This window comes from Rhinichthys klamathensis, unplaced genomic scaffold (assembly GCF_029890125.1).
Source record: "Rhinichthys klamathensis goyatoka isolate OS25496 unplaced genomic scaffold, OSU_Roscu_1.1 h1tg000051l_1, whole genome shotgun sequence".
NCBI lineage: Eukaryota > Metazoa > Chordata > Actinopteri > Cypriniformes > Leuciscidae > Rhinichthys > Rhinichthys klamathensis.
Window position 1 is genome coordinate 2,353,820 of NW_026606597.1, and position 20,898 is coordinate 2,374,717.

At 38.6% G+C, this 20,898-nt stretch overlaps 1 protein-coding gene across 1 annotated transcript in view; it reads right to left on the reverse strand.

Annotated features, from left to right (window-relative positions):
- The window catches only part of fam189a1 (family with sequence similarity 189 member A1), a 106,588-nt gene extending 87,442 nt beyond the window's left edge, over positions 1 to 19,146 (reverse strand). The window contains exon 1 of the mRNA XM_056247995.1: positions 19,080 to 19,146. The gene's annotated coding sequence lies outside the window, so the exon portion shown is untranslated. The remainder of the gene's footprint in view (positions 1 to 19,079) is intronic.
- Positions 19,147 to 20,898: the final 1,752 nt, after the last annotated feature.

The window sequence follows — 20,898 nt, forward strand, 5'->3', positions numbered from 1 at the left end:
TCATCATTGTGTTCTGTTTTCCAGATTATATTTCCACAGCATGAAGGTAAGATCTTACGGATTTATAAATTAAGTTTTAAAGTTTTAAAATCTTTCTGGTCTACTGACATTTGTTATCACATCCGCTTCAAACATTACAATGCTCTCTACAAGTACATTCACTTCACCAGCTATTAGACTTCATGGATAAATCTATAAATAAATATTTTTTTCAAAAACACACTCTGCCTGTGAATCATTTTGTGCATCTGGGTTTGCTGACATCCGTTGAGTTTTGAACCAACAGTGTGATTAGCAAAATGGCAGAAGTTGGAAAACTGATTTTAGCACCTTTATGTGTGCAGGTGTTTGCTGTAGTAGAGCATAAAAACGGATTGTGAACACAATGAATGTAAAGTAAGATTCTGTGGTTGGAAGATTCATGACTGTGGTGAGTCCCATCTGGTCTGGGGCTCTCATGAGACACTAGAACCAGAGAGGAGAACTGAGGTTACACCACTGTACCGTAAATACAGCTGACACACTCGTTTACTACAGCCATCACTGCTTTTCTCTCTAGGCAATCAGACACACATGCCTCAGTGACAATGTTATTTGTTGATGAAAATAAAATCCATCTAGGCTTTGTTCTCTCATTGAAAGACAAAACCAGATGTAACCCTCCACCTTCAGAAAAAAACACAAAGAATAATAATTAAATCAATGCTAGTGCAATTTCATCCGTCTCTTGAAAGGGATCAATTTTCAGGCATTTAAAGCATATTCGATTTATTTAATAGCCAAGTGGTCTAAAGTCCAAAGTCAGGCCTGATGTTTCCGGTTTTCTCTGGGAGCTAAACCAAACAAGAGCTAATGAATGCAGCTTAGCTTACTGACACTCTGCTTGACTGCAGAACAAGGCCACCCTACTGTGCCGCCATACTGAGACAGGTCTAATACACTACCCACTCGCACAGCTAGCCAACAGTCCTGGAGTTATGACACAATAAATCTAATGAGAACAATAAAACACAAATTTCACTTTACTTCTAACAGGAAACACCCAGCACTATTCACCTGCCAATCTTCACTCAAACTCCTCCCCCCTGTCCGAGGGTCTTCCTGCAGCCATGGCAGCTGGGGGAAAGAGAAGCCTTTGTGACTGGCATCTGGACTGCTGGTTCAAACTGCTAATTACCTCATTTTACTAGTAATTAGCTGATTAAATTAGGCATTTAAGGCCAGTGTCAGGGTTCCCGGAAACCACACGTTATTGAGACAGGAAGACAGCTGCCGGCTGTAAAAGACAGGGAAAGATTAAGCTGTAAGTAGAGCATAATGCCAGCGATGTGCCTTTTACACATACAGAGTGGTAAGATCCGGGGTAATTGACTGTTAAATGATCAAAATTTGGACCCCACTGCAAGTCAGATGTCTTAATTCAGGAAAACATAACGCCTCATCCGCCGTACTTTATCTATAAAGAGGTGACAATGACAACAATGCTGCAAAATGCTGAAGTGAATAGGGTTTGCATTAATAAATAATTAAAATGTTGCTATTACAGATACTACAAATTAAACAAATCCCCCAATATAGGTGATGAATAAAAAAACAGGAACACATGCTTTTGAGGTTTAGTAACTCAGTTTTAAGTCAATGACAAGCATCTGGAGCCCCAAATACAATATAGATATTGAATAAAAGTTCCAAATATGAAAATGTATCATTGCAATTATATTCATAGCAACCAATTATGGCTCCTTATTTCTAAATATTAAATATAATTTCTTTGGCTTCAGAACCATATAAAAATGAATAAGTAAATAAAACAAACAAATAAATAAAAAGGCGAAAAAGGGGAAAATGCATAAATTAGATAAAATTAAGTTTATTTCATAAAATTATGACTGATTAAAAAAATCAAATCATCAAATTTTGAATAATTTAAAAAATATGTTTTGATTTATAGAAATTATAGGGATAAGCAAAAAAAATGTAATCACCATATTCTTAAATGTTTTGGTTTAGTTTCTTTAAATAAAAATATGTTATTTTTTAAAGCATAATTTCTTGCCAAAATACATTAATTACAACAGAAAGCCATGGTAAATGTTTGTATGTTCACACTGCTGCCTTAGTGCGATAAGGGAATCTTAACAAATTGTCATCCTTCTAACAGCAGCATTAATGGAGACTTGGCCTGGTAATCACACCCTCCTCACCTCTCCATGTTATCCCCTGTCATTCCACTGGTCACTGCTTCTCAAAAGCCCCCTGAGGTCCTTTTGTGCTAAACCAACCCTGACAAATCTTCACACGCTACCGTGATAGACAATGCTCTGAGCATTTATCTCAAGATCACAATTTTGAGGCATTTTCAGCCGCTTTTGAATCCCATCAGCCAGCTTGACCGACAGAGAGGCGAAGAGATGCTAAAGCACCGTAAGCTCTTGCCTCCAGCTGGACTCTACATTATGGATGCTCTTGACTTCCTGCCGCAGGGTTGCCTTGGAAACGAGGACAAATCTGGACTGGACACAGTGATATTCAAAAGCTCCCTCTGATGCAGAAAAAGAGAAACCACTAAATTGTTTCTCTTGACACTCTCACATTCACGTGTTGCACTTGTGTGGAAAGAGAGAGGCACTTAATTCTTGGTTAAGAGGAATAAATAAAGAACAGGAAACATGGGAGTTCTGTAGAATCCATCAAACGGGATTCCAGCCCAAAACTGTGATAAAACATCACTGATTAGACCGCAGAACAGTACTAACAAAGCTAATAGAGAAACACATAATGTAAAACAGTGAATCTGAAGTTCTGGGTAGAAAAAAAAGACTTGGTGTCATCATTATGTACCACCATCAATCATCAGAACAACCAAATACCACCTAGTTATCAATGTTCACTCTATGTTTTTATCACTGGGCAAGCAGCCATCTCTTTGAGTGCAAACTTAAAGGGATAGTTCACCCAAAAATAAAATTCTGTTAATTTACCCTCAGGCCATCCAATATGTGGGTGTTTTTTTTCTCCAGAAAAGAAGATTTTTAGCTGAAACCGTTGATCACGGCAATCTGGAGCGCGAGCTTCTTGTCGCATAATGACGTATGTAGAGGAGCTCAAATATTGGGAAACTGGGAAAAATCTTCTCGATTGAGATCGCGCAAGCGAACATAACTGTACTTTTTTTTTATAGGTTGAGGCATCCAGGATAATCACAAGTAAGTACCATTTTGATTAACAAAACACAGGCGTCCTCCCTCTCTGCTGTAAACAAACACAGCGTCAGCTCACGTGCGAGTTTGCTCCCGCGTATACGTCATTATGCGTCAGGAAGTTCACACTCCAGACTGCCATGAGAGCGCTCAGGACTGTTTGCCGAGGTTGTGGATTACAGGCAATAATGTTATAAATAATGTTCAGTTTCTTGCACAAACCAATCGTTTCACTTCACAAGACCTCAATGTATCGTCAGGAGCCATGAGTATTCATTATTCAGTATTCATTGCCTGTAAATATGTTTTTTTGACTCCAAAGTGACAGTAAGTAGCCATTGACTTGCATTAAATGAGTCACCAAGGACAACGGTTTCAGCTAAAAATCTTCTTTACTGTTCTACTGAAGAAAAAAAAGACACCTGCATCTTGGATGTTCTGAGGGTGAGTAAATCAACAGCAAATGTACATTTTTGGGCGAACTATCCCTTTAAGTGCTGTCAGCAACATACACATACTACTTTTTATTTTATTTTATTAAATATACTTTTTCCTGTAGTTGCAAGTTGCAAGAGGCTGCAAGAGCCTGACCAGTCCATTGACAGGCGTTTTGTAGATATGAGTAATAAAAAAAAACTAAAACAACACATATATATCAATATAGTAACATTCAGAAGTTTTGCAATCCATTTCAAACATGATTTTACATTAATTAGCTGTTCAAGTTATTTAAATAATATATACTTTGCTTAAACTAATAAACATAATATAATTTTTTAAAAGAAATTAATTATTTTATTCAACAGACATTAAATTGATCAAAATTGACAGTAATTTATAATGTTACCAAAGATTTATCTCAAATAAATGCTTTTCTTTTGAACTTTCAATTCATCAAAGAATCCTGTAGCAAATGTATCATGGTTTTCACTAAAATATTAAGCAGAACAACAGTTTTCAACATTGTTATTAATAAGAAATGTTTCTTGAGTAGCAAATCAGCATATTAGAATTGCTGCAGAAAATTCAGTTTTGAAAATTACATGATTACATAGAAAATTACATGATTGTCCATGGTTGATTTGAATATATCAGTCTATACTGCACTGCACCAGAGTGAGATTAGATTTATAACTTCCCCGCAATCAAAAAAAAAGACAGGAGCTTGGTTCGCATTGCCGGTAGTAAGTCAGACTTCTTCCCGGTGCATGTTGGACTCCGGCAGGGCTGCCCTTTGTCGCCGGTTCTGTTCATAATTTTTATGGACAGAATTTCTAGGCGCAGCCAGGGGCCGGAGGGTGTCAGGTTTGGGGACCACGCGATTTCGTCTCTGCTTTTTGCGGATGATGTTGTCGTGTTGGCCCCTTCACACCAGGACCTTCAGCATGCACTGGGACAGTTTGCAGCCGAGTGTGAAGCGCTGGGATGAGAATCAGCACCTCCAAATCCGAGGCCATGGTCCTCAGTCGGAAAAGGGCGGCTTGCTCACTTCAGGTTGGTGGAGAGATCCTTCCTCAAGTGGAGGAGTTTAAGTATCTTGGGGTTTTGTTCACGAGTGAGGGAAGGATGGAACGGGAGATTGACAGACGGATCGGTGCAGCTTCTGCAGTAATGCGGTCGATGTACTGGTCTGTTGTGGTGAAGAAAGAGCTGAGCCGTAAGGCAAAGCTCTCGATTTACCGGTCAATCTACGTTCCTACTCTCACCTATGGTCATGAGCTTTGGGTCATGACCGAAAGGACAAGATCCCGGATACAGGCGGCCGAAATGAGCTTTCTCCGCAGGGTAGCTGGGCGATCCCTTAGAGATAGGGTGAGAAGCTCGGTCACTCGAGAGTAGCTCAGAGTAGAGCCGCTGCTCCTCCACATCGAGAGGAGTCAGCTGAGGTGGCTCGGGCATCTGTTTCGGATGCCTCCTGGACGCCTTCCCGGGGAGGTGTTCCGGGCACGTCCCACTGGGAGGAGACCCCGGGGAAGACCTAGGACACGCTGGACAGACTATGTCTCCCGGCTGGCCTGGGAACGCCTCGGTGTCCCCCCGGAAGAGCTGGAGGAAGTGTCTAGGAAGAGGGAAGTCTGGGCATCTCTGCTTAGACTGCTGCCCCCGCGACCCGGCCCCGGATAAGCGGAAGAAGATGGATGGATGGATGGATGACTTCCCGCAATCATACATTAGGATGAAATTCATGTTTTGAATTCTCTAAAGCACATTTGCGTTTTCATGCTTTATTCCCAGACTGGCAATTTTGACCAAAATATATCCAATATTAATCAAATAAATCTCTAATTTATTGTTTAAAACATTTTAAAATATATTAAAATAATTTTCACAATATTAGATTTACAGTTTTTTTTATCAAATAAATGCAGCCTGGGTAAGCATTAAATAACTATTTGGTAATGCAAATTAGATTAAACACTTTTTTTAAAAGCATACATTTTGAGGGTTGTGCTGCCTACAAAAATGTGAAAACTACCTTCGTACACAGGCAATAATGGGATACTCTGAGTCACTTATTCTCCTCCCGCAGGGTGACACAATCCTGAACTTCAGGAATTCAATAACAGACAGAAAGAGTGAGGGGAAGCCAGAAAAAGTGTAGCTTGAAAACTGAACAAACTCACTCTACCAGGAAACACACCACTCCTGGGACATACACAAACAAAACACACACTCTCTGGCAGCGCTCATAAGACTCATCCTTACAACAACCCCAAACACCATAAAATATTAATCCAGAACCTCAGGTTCAGTTCTCAAAACATTTGAAACAATATAAGACTGAAATATCAAAGAGGCTATGGAATTCCCAAATCTCACACTGTCAGGTAATATTGTCCAAACAAAAGACAGCAACCCAGATTAACAGTCAGAAAAAGCAAACAATTTTCAACCTTAGACAACTGGACCAGCAGAAGGAAAGCAGCTAAATCTCCACACATGCCCTTGAGAAAGTTTCTGGGAAATATTAAAGGAATGTTTAGGAGTACAGCATATGAGTGGTGCAGGGTAAATATCATGAGGTTCATGAGGAGTTGAAAGCGATTGAGTCTGTTCTGAATGTAATATCATTGCAGTCTCAGAGCGGCCCATAGGCGTCAAATTAATCACATGGTACTCAGAGAGATGCATGTATGCGGCTGGAATCTGTCAGTGGAAAGGTTAATGAATGCAAAACCAGAGAGGAACATGGGGGAAAAAAGCAATAAAAAGTCATTTTACAACATGCATACTGCATGTTCCTCCAAGCAGTAAGTATAGAATATACATGCATTCAATATCACTGACCTCATATTATTCATACTGTAACTGAGCTTACATGATTGTCCCTGGTTGATTTGAATATATCAGTCTATACTGCACTGCACCAGAGTGAGATTAGATTTATAACTTCCCGCAATCATACATTAGGATGAAATTCATGTTTTGAATTCTCTAAAGCACATTTGCGTTTTCATGCTTTATTCCCAGACTGGCAATTTTGACCAAAATATATCCAATATTAATAAAATAAATCTCTAATATAGGCTAATATCCATCATGATACTGAAATGCATGCATCCCTAGAAATGACAACAACAACAAAACAAACGTACCTAACTGACATTTACTATAAAAACTAGGTGTAAAATGGATCAACGTACTGTGATATACCAAACTGAAAATGAAAATGAACTAAAAATGCACCGACTACAATGACTATAATAATATGTATTTTCTTCCCAGTTTTAAACACATTAAATACACATATTTCTGGCGTAGACACATCAAAATGATGTATATTGCCCCTATACATTACTTTGGTGTGTTCAGCATACCTTGAACCGTACCAAAGGAATCTATTCAGGTTCAGGTTCAGGTTTATTGATATAGCCCATTTCATACACAGAATGGTAGCCTAATGTGCTTTACATAATCATAACAGTTAAGAAATAATTAAAAATTGATTTAGATCAATCAATTCAAATAGTTAAAATGATTTACATAAAATAAAACCATGTGACTTCACAGGGAACATAATACACAAAAAAGATAAGAGCTTACAGACCACAGGTACAAGGGAGGGTTAGTGGAAGGCATCGTAGAAGAGTTTTGTTTTTAATCTGGATTTAAAAATGGAGGTTCAAATCTAATTGTGACCAAATTTCACAATTCACAAGACATTTAGGGGGAAAAAAGCATATATTTACACCACTAATGAAAACTAATAATAGATGAGGAGCAAAGCTGGGCCTCTACATGCCTTCAGTCCCACTAGTGCGTCATTCTTACCCTCCAAACACAAAATCAATCTAAATCAATTCAGACAAAAAGGACACAAACAAGCTTTAATAATTCATGAAATAGGATCCACGTTCATTTTAACCACAGCTTTATGGCGATCATTATTGTCACACATCTGTGCAGTCATAGATCCATTAAACAGTTGCTTTGCTGTTTTCATTGCTTTTTATGTCAATTTAGCTGTTTATTTTTCCAGAAAAGAGTGGTTTAATGCCACTATATTATAAATACTCTTTCAGAGAGCAGACATGTCAATATCTCTAGAGTCTCATAGGGCTGCATACATGAGGATGATTTCAATCAATGTCCTTTCAAGTTCATTCATCCTGTTTTTCTATCAAGGTCATCTTTTCTGACTAGTAGTTGTCCTGCCAGGCCATACTCCCATGAAGACGAGAGTGTTTATTAAACCTCAGTCAATGTGGATACGGTGTCGTTTTCATTTCTGCAATAAATTAATGTGGTTACTCCGCTTCTCCCTCCCTCTGTCAAACACCTTTAAAAGCTGATTTATCCCCCCCCCCCCCCGCAAGGAGAGGCTCATCAATCTTTCTCTAACTTGACAGCGTTCAACTGTGGCACGCTACCCAGTTGTTATGGGACTGAATGGACAGAGTCCTATTGATAACTCAATCATCATCGCTGGCCCATGTGAATAGAGACACTTGCCCCGCAAGGAAAGACTGTGGAATTCAGCGGCTGATCGGTGATCCCTTGAGATCCTACAGGGGCAAGTTCAATGACAGTCCTTGACGTCAAGAGAAAACACTCCGGATGGCACTATTGTCAGGCTGTACTCTTCTTTGCTTTCATTGCTGTAATAGACTAGAGCTGGGAGGGATTCCTCAGGATGCCAGCCAGTCTTGAACCCCTTACAAAACCTGTCAATCATACCACTTCTACATTTCCTGGACTGCAAAACAGCATACAGTATGTGTGGAAAGTGTTCAGGAACATAAACCGCAAATGCAATTTAGTTAAACACCCAGGCGTTTTGAAGTAAAAAATAGAATTTAAGAACAATTCCCAAAGGATTCCATGCATGTGCGCAGGGTGTATTAGGAAATAATATGTGGAGATGAACAATAAACTACTGAAGTGTCCATTCCCTCATGCTGATGAAATCTGTGGTCTGCCACTAAATTACAGTACTTCATCTAGGCCATATAATGGTATGTTAACCTGAAACCCACAGAAGGACATCTCATGCTGTAAATCATCTCATTCTAGAGTTGTGTACTACATCCGAGGGAGAGAGACACAAAAAGGGGCTTGTACAGAGAAAGAGAGAAAAAGAGTACATCACATTTATGTTGCTCCAACACTTTGTAAACACTTCAGTGATACAATGAGCAGACAAGCGTGTTTATTCTGAATCGGAGCAGTGCTGGCAGTACTGATAATATGGTTAAAAATTGATGTGCAAAGGTTGGTTAAAGGTTAAGGACAGTGTGTAGTTTCTGTGACACTGGCATCTAGCAGAATTACGAAAATAAAGACATATTTTTAAAAAACCTTGCAAACACCCCTTTCACGCGTTGTGCAACTCGAAGATCACAAACACAGCTCTTGTCAAGGCATGTCTAAACACTTAAAAATATGCCACTTTCAATAAAAGGCCCAACATATTAGGAATACTGTTATCTGTGTTGTATAATGAGTCCACAACTGATTAGGCCAACACTCCATTTAGAGCGAACGTGAGCGTCCATCTTTTAATAAACCCATTCAACTTATCTGCATCTAACACATTTTTTAACATGAGGCTGTCTACACTGGACACTAGGGGTGGGCGATATCTCGATATTTAAAATATATCGAGATATTTTTTAAACACGATATGGATTTTGACATATCGTATATATCGATAATATCGATATATTATCGATATTATATATCGATATATATATAATCGATATATATATATCGATTATATATATATATCGATACACTAATATTATATATTAGTGGCGAAATCAGGATTAAATATAAACAATATATCGATTCGATATATTGTTTATATTTAATCCTGATTTCGCCACTTTGCTTGTTTGCCTTCTCTGTGCTGTGCTCGCCCCCGCCTCCTTGCTTTTGTTCCCCCTCACCTCGCGTGTTGTCTCATTCAACAATTGTCTTATGGCGTTATTATCCTGGCAAATGTCGAGAGCGCATTATTGTAGCGCGAAAGTACATTAATATAATGCGCGAGCGTGAATCTCTCTGCTCGCGCGCGGAATATGATGTGCCGAGCGTGAATCCCTCTGCTCGCGCGCGGGAACTGGGTGCGCGCTCTCAGATACACTTCTCTTGTAAGAATTCTCTCTCTGGGCTGAGTGGGCTCGCTGCCTTGCTCAGAGAATATGCCTGCACTTAAAACGTGTTCAGTGCAATCGCGAATTGCTCCTCTTCCCCAGCTAACAATTTTAGGTTATAAGAACGTTTTCATAACGTTCCCATTAAGTTATAAAAACGTTATTTCTGAATGTTCTAGGGAATTTCAAAAAGTCCAGTTTTTTAGACGTTGTATTAACGTTATTTCTTGGTTATAAGAAAGTTCAATTCTCCCGTTATGTAAACGTTGTATTAATGTTATTTCCTGGTTATAATAACGTTAGAACGTTCAATTCTCCCTTTATATAAACGTTGTATTAACGTTCTTGTTTGGTTATAAGAACGTTATTCAAACGTTCAATTCTCCCATTATATAAACCTTCTCTTAATGTTTTTCTAAGATAATGAAAAACGTTTCATTCAATAAAAAAAACATTAAGAAATGTTTTAATAATTATTAAAACCTTTCTTAATGTTTTTTATATAACAAGGTAGCCTATATAATAGGCCTAGTCTATATGAAGAACCTAAAATTTAAAAAAAAGACCCATGAATCATGTCTATAATATGTGTAATGTAGTCCACTGAAGTCGAGTTGAATTGAACCGAAGTAGGCCTATAGTTTATTCCAGTAAACCGATTTGGGTTGAAGTGACCATATGAAATTAACATGAACATACACTTGGACTAAACATAGAATCACCAACAATGGTACAGGGAACAAAGCTAGACAAGAGACAATGGGAACACAAGGACAAGGATTATGACCAAAAACAACCAATGACATCCACAAGTTAAAGTTAATTTAATTTATATAGCTCATTTTTACAACAATTTCCAAGTTTATGTTCATGTTAATTTCATATGGTCACTTCAACCCAAATCGGTTTATTGGAATAAACTATAGGCCTACTTGGGTTCAATTCAACTCGACTTCAGTGGACTACATTACACATATTATAGACATGATTCATGGGTCTTTTTTATTTATTTTTGTCTTAATTTTAAAATCTGAAAGTTCTTGTTTTAGGTTCTTCATATAGTCCTATTATATAGGCTACCTTGTTATGAATGAAACGTTTTTCATTATCTTAGAAAAACATTAAGAGAACGTTTATATAATGGGAGAATTGAACGTTTGAATAACTTCTTATAACCAAGCAAGAACGTTAATACAACGTTTATATAAAGGGAGAATTGAACGTTCTAATGTTATTATAACCAGGAAATAACATTAATACAACGTTTACATAACGGGAGAATTGAACGGTCTTATAACCAAGAAATAACGTTAATATAACGTCTAAAAAACTGGACTTTTTGAAATTCCCTAGAACATTCAGAAATAACGTTTTTATAACTTAATGGGAACGTTATGAAAACGTTCTTATAACCTAAAATTGTTAGCTGGGGAAGAGGAGCAATTCGCGATTGCACTGAACACGTTTTAAGTGCAGGCATATTCTCTGAGCGAGGCAGCGAGCCCACTCAGCCCAGAGAGAGAATTCTTACAAGATAAGTGTATCTGAGAGCGCGTGCCCAGTTCCCGCGTGCGAGCAGAGAGATTCGCGCTGGGCATATCATATTCCGCGCGCGAGCAGAGGGATTCACGCTCGGCACATCATATTCCGCGCGCGAGCAGAGAGATTCACGCTCGCGCATAATATTAATGTACTTTCGCGCTACAATAATGCGCTCTCGACATTGGACAGGATAATAACGCCATATTGTCTCATCCGCAACCAGCCCGGAGGCTACAGAACTCCGAGTGTGTCTGCGCGCGAGCGACAGAGCACGAGAGAAACCGAGTGTGAGCATTAATTGCATTAGTAAATTGGTAGCCTACATACTACAACATACATTATAATTACTATATAAGAGGCATGGAAGTTCGATTAATGGACTCCAGTAATCAGAAGGCTACTACAAACGTCTTGTTTTAAACTATTGCAGGGCTCGAATTTTGGCGCGGGTATTGCGCATAATTCTAATCATTCCCGCAGGTCTCCCATTTATAATGCGGGAAATTCCCGCAATCGTAATCCACACAGATTATAAAATCAAATCATTCTTTTAACAACTATCTGCCAGACGCAATTTCACAAACAGCGTGAGTGTTCAGCGGTGCCGCGTCTTCTTTCTCTTCTCTCATAATGTGTTGTGCAAGGCAAGCATCAAGAGCTGCGGCGATAACACACACTCGCGTTTAGGAATCGGGACATGATGGATATTCACTCGCACAATCGGGCCAGCAGTGCATCGTGACTGAAGTTTACCATTTGCACGTCTTTTTAAGTCTTACCAGTTTAAACATTCAAGCGATTTTAAACTAATCAGTGCTCGCGCGCTCTCTGAGAGATTATTTTCTATGCGCACATTCATAGAAAATCCGCCTTAAGAACAGCTGGCCAGTAACAAAAGTTATTTTTCGCGGATTATATTGCTTTAACACGCAAAATTGTCAATTTCGGTCGTCGTGAGTATACTCTAAACATAGTCGGTTTTGTCTTTAATAAGCATAAAATGCATGCCAGTATAATGAACACAGGATCCGTGCACTAGCTCTTAAAGTGACGGCAGCCATATGTGTGTCATTCATTTTGTTGTCAATACAACAAAAGATAGCTTTAAGTTAAAGGAATCAGGATTAATGTATTTAATTTATTCAGGACTAAAATACTACTGTGTTATTTTCCATTTGATTACTTTATTCAGTTTCTGTATATGAATCACGTGATTAATAATGATGACGAAATTCAGGCCCTGTGTTTAATTTTTCTCATTTGGTTACATTCTGTTATGGAAAAATAATTTTCTATTGATTGTAGGCCTATATTTTGAGTTGTATTCACATCCATTTTCCTGTAAAGATATCGAGATATATATCGAATATCGAGATATAGCAAAATATATCGAGATATATTTTTTGCTCCATATCGCCCAGCCCTACTGGACACATCAAAGAAAACGTTATAAACTGGTACATTTGTTTTTCTGAACGGATGCATGATGATTCTATATGGTTTTGCAGCATCCAGTGAGTTTTGGCTTGCACTTCTGTAACGGAAGCTGGATTTCTTTTTCCATGTAACACATCAACCAAGCTCTCACACGGATAAATACCCTCTGGCTCCGCCTACTACAGTAGCCCAAACTCTCACTATTGGTTGAGCTGGAAAGAGATTGACTGATCTGAGCGGACCACTCTCAGTGTTTTGATGGTGCCTGGGAGGCTCAATGTTTACACATTTGGGGGAGATAACCCCATGAATGGCAGTAGTCAATGAACAATAAACTGGAATAAGTATGTAAAACATCTTACATACTTCACATTTAAAGAGATAGTTCAAGTAACTAAAAAACATCACCCCAAACCAAGACTTTTTCTTTTCTGGAAGTAAAATGAGATGTATAGTAAATTGTTCATGCTGCTCTTTTCCAGTTAATGGAGACTAGAGATGGGACGGTAAGGAAATTTCCCCACTGGTTAACCGACGCGTGACAACACTGGTTATACTGATATCACCGGGGGAGGGAGTTTTTCCCTCTTTTCCACCTCGCTTTGCTTTCGAATTAGCAGCAATTTGGGGGCGGCAACTGCTTGAATGTTGGGTTCATTATTATTGTTAATGAAAAACAAAAACAAAACAGTACAATGACAAACTTGTAATACAGAAAATAATTTGGAATGACATGAGTGAGTAAATGATGATAGAATCATTATTTTGGGGTGAGCTATCCCTTTAATGTGGCTGCCATTGCATGAATAGCTGAGAGCAATTGTCCGTGTGTGTATGCATTTGTCTTACGTGTGTGATTTTGTGTCAGGGTATGGATTTAACAACATCCCACCCATTTTGCAATCTGTAAACTTGTACATTCTCCGTTAATGCTCCCTCCGGAGCCAGCCGATCCCACAGAACAAGAGGCATGAAAAATTCAGCCAGCGCGGCCAATCCTTGCTACAATTATGCATGAGCAGAACGGCTGGCTGAACAGAGCAAAACCCAATGCATACACTTTACATCCCATTCCCATTTCACTGACTACCAGGCTGGATCTGTGTGCATGCTCAGCTCAGACATTCACAATGTCTATAGAGCACTACATGACAGGCAATCAGAAGCCCTCCAGCTCCCTCCTGATAGTGCTCGCTGTGATAATGCCTTAGCATCACACAACACTACAAATCTACTGCAAAATTCAGACAGAGCAGAGGGCAAAGACGAAAAAAAAATGACCCTTTGTAAGTGAAACATACATGTGCATGTCACATACTGTTAACAGTATATTATGAATGGAAGAAACAGATCACTAATGACTTTATGCCTTCGAGAATAAAATTGAACATAAAAACGGTTTATGGATCCAAAAATCAAAGATGTAACCATGTATTCATGACTGGGGGTTATTAAATATAATAACGTATATTGTGCATCCCGTGTTCATTTTTATACATTTTTGTCCCATTTTAGAGATATTACATTTTTATCAGCTAGTATTTAATAGCACTGGGCAGCACAGTGGCTCAGTGGGTAGCACTGTCGCCTTACTTGGAAGGCGGTCCCTGGATCGAGTCCTTGCTGAGTTTCCTCCAGGTGCTCCGGTTTCCCCCACAATCCAAAAAACATGCAGTATAGGTGAACCGGAGGTAGGGTTGTGCCGATAGACGATATCATCGTCCATCGTGATGGCTGACATCGTGAAGCCAGCATCGTGATCCCCCCCCCCCCCCCCACCCCCCCCCCCCCCCCCCCAATATTTAAATCTATGCATTACAACCCCCCCATTATTTATACCATGATCACAATATCAGGAGGTATACCCAAACTTCAACCCCCCCAATGTTCAAACCAAATCTACGCCCTTGTTACCATGTCATCAACTATCTTCTATTCCGATTCTCAAATACGTGTAAAGCCCCGTTCACACTACAATATCAGGAGGTATACGACTTTGTCGCTGCATGTCGCCAGTGGCTACGACTTTGTCGCTGCATGTCGCCAGTGGCTGGCGATGAGGTCGCTAGTGGGAGTTCTCACTACTGGTTGCCTTTGTTTTGTTGTTTAAAAAACCTTTATAAATGATTTTGATCTGTAACGCGAGATGGGCGCCGTAATGTTTGTTTGAATCTCGCAGTTCAGAGATTCATGTCTGTTGGGTTTATTACAGCACGTGAATTCATCAGTTACTCCAGAAATACATGGCCGGTGAACTGGGAGAAGAATATAGTTAACTTTATAGTTACTTAAAACTGTGTGTCTGATATGAATGAAATCCGTCGGCAAATATATTTGAATGGGTTGTAATTGCTGCTTCCATAGACACCATTGTGTATTTTACAAACTATAAATGTATTGTTTTGCTATGAATTATATGCATTTAAATGTCTGAAACCTAAAATAAACATTATGTGGTTAAAAACACTGAATAGTTGTGATATATGACAAGCGCTGAGCGCGTCCGTCTCTGGCTCAGCGCAGCCACAGCGCGAAAGCACAGTTTGAATCTGGGCAGTTCTGTCACGTCACTGTACATTCGCTCCATAATGCTCAGCTGCTGCAGAGCGTGCCGACATCAAAATTGCTGATGATATGTAGAGGAAAATATCTCTGCGTTGTGCCTACACCCCTTAGCTGTTCTAAATCCACTGTAAAACACGGCTTTGCGGGGCTTATTGCTTAAGTGAAAAATTAGAATGTTAGCCCCGCCCTTCCTCCCGATATCATCGTCCATCGCGATGTTTCACTGTACACATCGTCTGATGCCAAATTGGTAGACATCGCACAACTAGGGTTGCCACCTGTCCCGGTTTTACCGGGATTGTCCTTCTTTTTAATAACCTGTCCCGGGAAATTTATGCACTCTCCCGGGACACTGAATGTCCCGGTTTTCGAAAGGCTACGTGAATATGTATGTTCAAACTGTGTAGCGCGCGCAACGGCAGATAGGGAGAGAGCGAGAGACCTTGCGTGTGTGTGCTAGTGTGCCTCTGTGAGCCTGTGCCTCAAGAAGCGCATAATGGTGTGTTCACACCGAACGCGAATAGAGCGTCAAATACGCGTCTATCGCGTTTAGTTAGACGCTTGAACATTCGCTCGAGTTCAAATTTTTCAACTTGCGCGGAAGACATTCGCGGCAAACGCGTCGCCCAATTCGCGTCATTCGCAACGCCCGGCGCGAATGATGCGTCTATTCGCGTCTTTGCATTGACTTTGTATGTAATCTACTCGCGCAAATAATTAAATTCGCGTTCGGTGTGAACACACCATAAGAAGCGCATGTAATCGGAGTGTGGACCGCGCTTGCTGCACTCGAGGCGCGGGCGCGAGCACTTCCGTTTTTCTATCAACAGTGGAAACAACTTAAAATAGGCCTACTCTATCATTTCTGGTCATAGAAAATAAACATCATTCGCAACTACTTTTATTTGTGTAAACTCACAATAACAAGAAAATGTTGTGCTTTTGTAAAATAAAATAAAACAATCAGTCGCGCTCGCCCATAGGCTAAAGCTTGAAATGTCCACTTTTAAACGAACAAATTCGAATCGAAAGAAAATACAGTCTAATGATTATGTAATCCATATGAATTTCTTATCTAAAGGCGCATCCGCTTTGCTAGTTTTTTTAATAAACAATTAAAATGCCTCGTTACTCTTTCAGAAACATTTATAATAGCCTATAAATCATCTATAGCCTTAGAAATATAGTGTTTGGCCTTAGAAAACAATTTTGTCCATATAATTTGTGAATATTTTAAATGTTTAATAAAGGGGCAAAAAGTCAAACAAAAATCTGAAAATACGCGAATATAGGCTATATTTTTATAGGCCTACAGTTCAAATTCAAATTTTGGTGTTCAACCGTTCATTTTTGGTCTTTTGGTCTCACAACCCTAACCGGAGGCGCTAAAAATAGTCAGTGGATGTAAATGCGTGTGTGTGTGAGTCCCAAGCCATGTAATGGGGAGGGTTTGGGAAAGACCTAGTAGCGACTTACCCCGAAAAATACTCATCGCCAAGAAAATTCATGGACAGTCTCTTGTGTATGGCGAGATTTGGCCCACAGAATCACCAAGAGTCAGATACGACTGAAATGGTAAATGGACGATGATTGACATGTTAATTTCCTCTATTTATTAGACTGCCATCTAATGCTCACTTTCAGGTTCATCTTTAAGGGGAGACACCCCAGGTGAATAGGAAAAAAAAAAATTACTACTAGATATCAACATGAAACTTCCCCAGTTGATTACTGACATTAAGACAAATATCTTTTGTATTACAAGTTTTTAGAATATTTATGTTTAAATTAGGCATTATCTAATTAAATATGCGCTAAATTGCATATATTTCCAAAAGAGAAATCTGAACATTGGATAAAGCCAGATTCAAAATTCTTGTTTAATTTTGTTGACATATTAGAGTCATACTAGAGATAGGAATACAACTGGGAAGTTTGGTGTATGTAAGTGCTGCTGAAGTGGAGATCGCTGGCTCAGAGTATGAGAAAAACCCCATTTTGACAAAACGCCCTTTAAAGATTTGTATTGTAAAAATTCATACTTTTTTAGTGGAAACAACTATTTACAGACACAATATCTTATCAAATCATTAGCAACAACAATACAAACCACCAAAAACACATAAAAACGTATAACACAGCATTTATGGCCTTCAACTGAACAGAACCCCAGTAAAAAACAGTGTACACACACAAACGGTCCCATGTAGAAACTGCCACCCAGGCCTAGATACCGTCTACAGCCTAATTTTCCATGCCTGTTTGATATGAAGGTTGATATGTGTGCTTGGAGGACACAGACAGTCAGACTGTTTTCGTCTTCTGTGAGATGATTTTCGACGCACTTCTTTCGACATTTTGAACTCCCGCGGAAAGAGCACGTCACGTGATGCATCTGAACGAATCAGGTTGTCAGAAATTGACATCAGCCAATAAGATTTCGCTTTTAGAGTTAAATCCCCCATTGTACTTTCACGATTGGTTGCTGATAAAAAAGGAAATGACCATATTTGGATCCGACAACATTGTACAGGAGAGAGATAGCTTTCCAACGGTATATGTGATGATAGGGTGCAGACAGCGAGAGCGGAGCAACATGATGATTTAGAACGCCAACTTTTGATGAATATAGGAGAAATCTACAGACGCAAATAGACAAAGTGTAGTAAAATAAAGACCTAAATGTGTATTTTGGACTTTTTTTCACAAGTCTGAAAGAAGACATGTTATTGAAGACAAATAGCCCAAAATCTCAAAATTGACCAGTAAAAAAAAAAAGAAATTTTTTTTTGCCTGGGTTGTCTCCCCTTAAAATACTAATAATTTAATAACACTGTTAATACCGGTATGTAATCTTTAGCAAAATGAATATCCATTTTTCATACTGTAAAAAATGTTGTGATTTTAAAATGATTTTTTTTTAGCAGTTTATAAATTCATAAATTAATTTAACGAATTTAAGAATTTTAATATTGTGCATTGATAGAATGTACCACTGAAAATCCCATATTGGTCAAGTAACAAAGATGAATATTGAGGGAACGTGTCCCTCTTAATGTCTATGATGGTAATTAAAGGTTTCGTACAGATACTGTAAAATTACATTTAAGGACTTTTCAAACACTACTTTTTTGGTTTTCAGGGACTACAATTTCACTTATCAAACAATATCTTTATTATCTTTCAAATTCAAAAAAAAAAAAGGTAAATAGATAAAAGAAAATAAACTAATAAAACAAAATGGTACAAATAATGTGAAGCACATGCAATGACTGTGGTAACTTTAACCATTGAAAGGATACTATGACAAAGATATCGCTTTCAAACTGATTTCCCCCCCATGAATAAATGATTGACCTGAAGAATGAAACCTGTATCATATACTTGGATATTTATATGAGCAATATTACACTCATAGCCATGCAAAATGCATAGCCATGGCTCTAGATCTATATCTATATCAGATGAGCTGCAGCATTAATTTTGCGTGAAAAGATCGTTTCATCGATAAAATTAAACACAGATTTCACATATATTGTCTTTCAATAATTCAATCACTTTTCAAGTACCTTTTCATAAATATGGCTGTTTTCACTTACATTTCAAAAAGTCAAATTCAAGTTCTTCACGCACCTTATACGAACCCTGTTATTAGTTATCTTAAACTCTTAAACTCACACATGCACACATACACTAAAACACCACGTGCCTATTAGTATAACTATAGGTCATTTCTTACCACCAAAGAAAGGGGCCTTTTCCATGACACCACTCCAATCAGTCCAGACAAAAGCACCTGAAACAAAAAGAAATCAGATTTTGAGACTAAAGAACGAAGCTCTGCATCTGCCAGTTTAAAACTGTAAAGTAAAAATAACATCTCAGCATTACAGGAGACTCTCTCACAGGTGAATGTATCAATATTTCATGTGCAGGGAGTGATACAGTCATCAGGTTTGTAGGGGAATTCTGTGGATATGGTGGAGAGGTTAAAAAAATGTGCGAAATCACTTTTATAGCCGGCGCAGCACTTGTTCTTTCTTTCTGTTCTCTATCTTTTTCTCCTTCACCCTTCATTAACCAGCAGCACTCCACTCGGAGGCAGTCTCTCTTTCGCATGCTCCTTCACCCTTTAAGTTTAAACCATCATGTCCAGCAGGCCTCTCTCCCTCATTCACACTTTTTACCCATGGGACCTCGTGCTGTGCTACAATCACAGTGGCATCTCGGATAAACCAACAGGAGCAGAGCGTTAAAAGCACATGCAATGGGAATGAAACGTTAGCACTGAAGCTGATGCTGTCAGCTGGTTAGAATGTAAATTCAGGTTATGAATAATGCTACAGATGATATTAAATATAGTGCTTCATATGCAAAAGGAGGTGAATGGTGACTAGTGTGCATGCTGACTTATTCTCAGTCACTAGAATGTGTTTGCTGGCAGATCAGCAGGATAGTCTGAGGAATGATCGATCTGAAGATTATAGGATTATGCCATTGTGTGCAACCACACACAGCTGTGGGATTAACAACCACAAACAAAGGAAAAGTGCAGAAAAATAAATAATACAACAAGAAAATAAAAACAATGAAAAAAATCAATGAAAAAAAGGAAAGAAAGCTTTGGTAAGAACCATGATTTGGTCTTTGCTGTTCTCCCCACCCCAGACTAAAAACAATCCCTGAAAAAATAAAATAAAACATTATCTTAGTGCAGCAACAATAGCAAACCAAAACCCTTACATACATAAGACACAATGTGTTCCCAGAAATTATGCTTGGGCCATTAATAAGACATTTCTTTAACACATAAGAACGTTTCTATAACAAGTATGACATGAGATTACGTTTTATGAGAGAGAAAGTGAGTATAAGACAGATGCTTCAAAGAGATGATGTGAGAGAAGATTCACATTGTTTTTGCTCTCTTGAATTATTGATCCTCTTTCAGTAGTAATTGAGAAGGAGAAAGAGATGGAGAAAAACGAAACCATGAGCGAAGAAAAAAAATGCTGAGAAAGAGTCAGTTAAAGATAAGATTGAAAGAGAGGAAAGGCCCAGCTGGTGTGTGTGTGTGGAAAGAGCAGCTGCACAAAAGAGCTCACTGAAAGGAATATTCGGGAATCATGCAAAATTCTATTCCTTTGGAAAATCATATCATCCTTGGACCACTAAATGATTCAAAAATAAGTTTGGGGGTTATTCTTTTCAGTGCCTGATTAAAAGTATAATATTGCATGCTGATGTAAAGTCGGAGTGAAAAGGAAATTCAACCTATTTTAATAAAATAATCTTACTGTGAACAATTCATCCATATATGCATTTTTTTGGGGCCCATAATTTTTTATGTCATGATAACTCAATCTTCCAGTGAAATGACAGAACTCTTTCTAGTGGTGTTTGCCAAACTTCTACAATCATATCGTCGTCTACTTTAACCACACCCTTTTCTTACAATTGACTACAAACTCACATTTATATCTGCCAACATCCAATCAACAACTGACTGATAGAACCAAGTCCCCGCAATTTCTCTTCTTTTTTCACATTTTTCTATC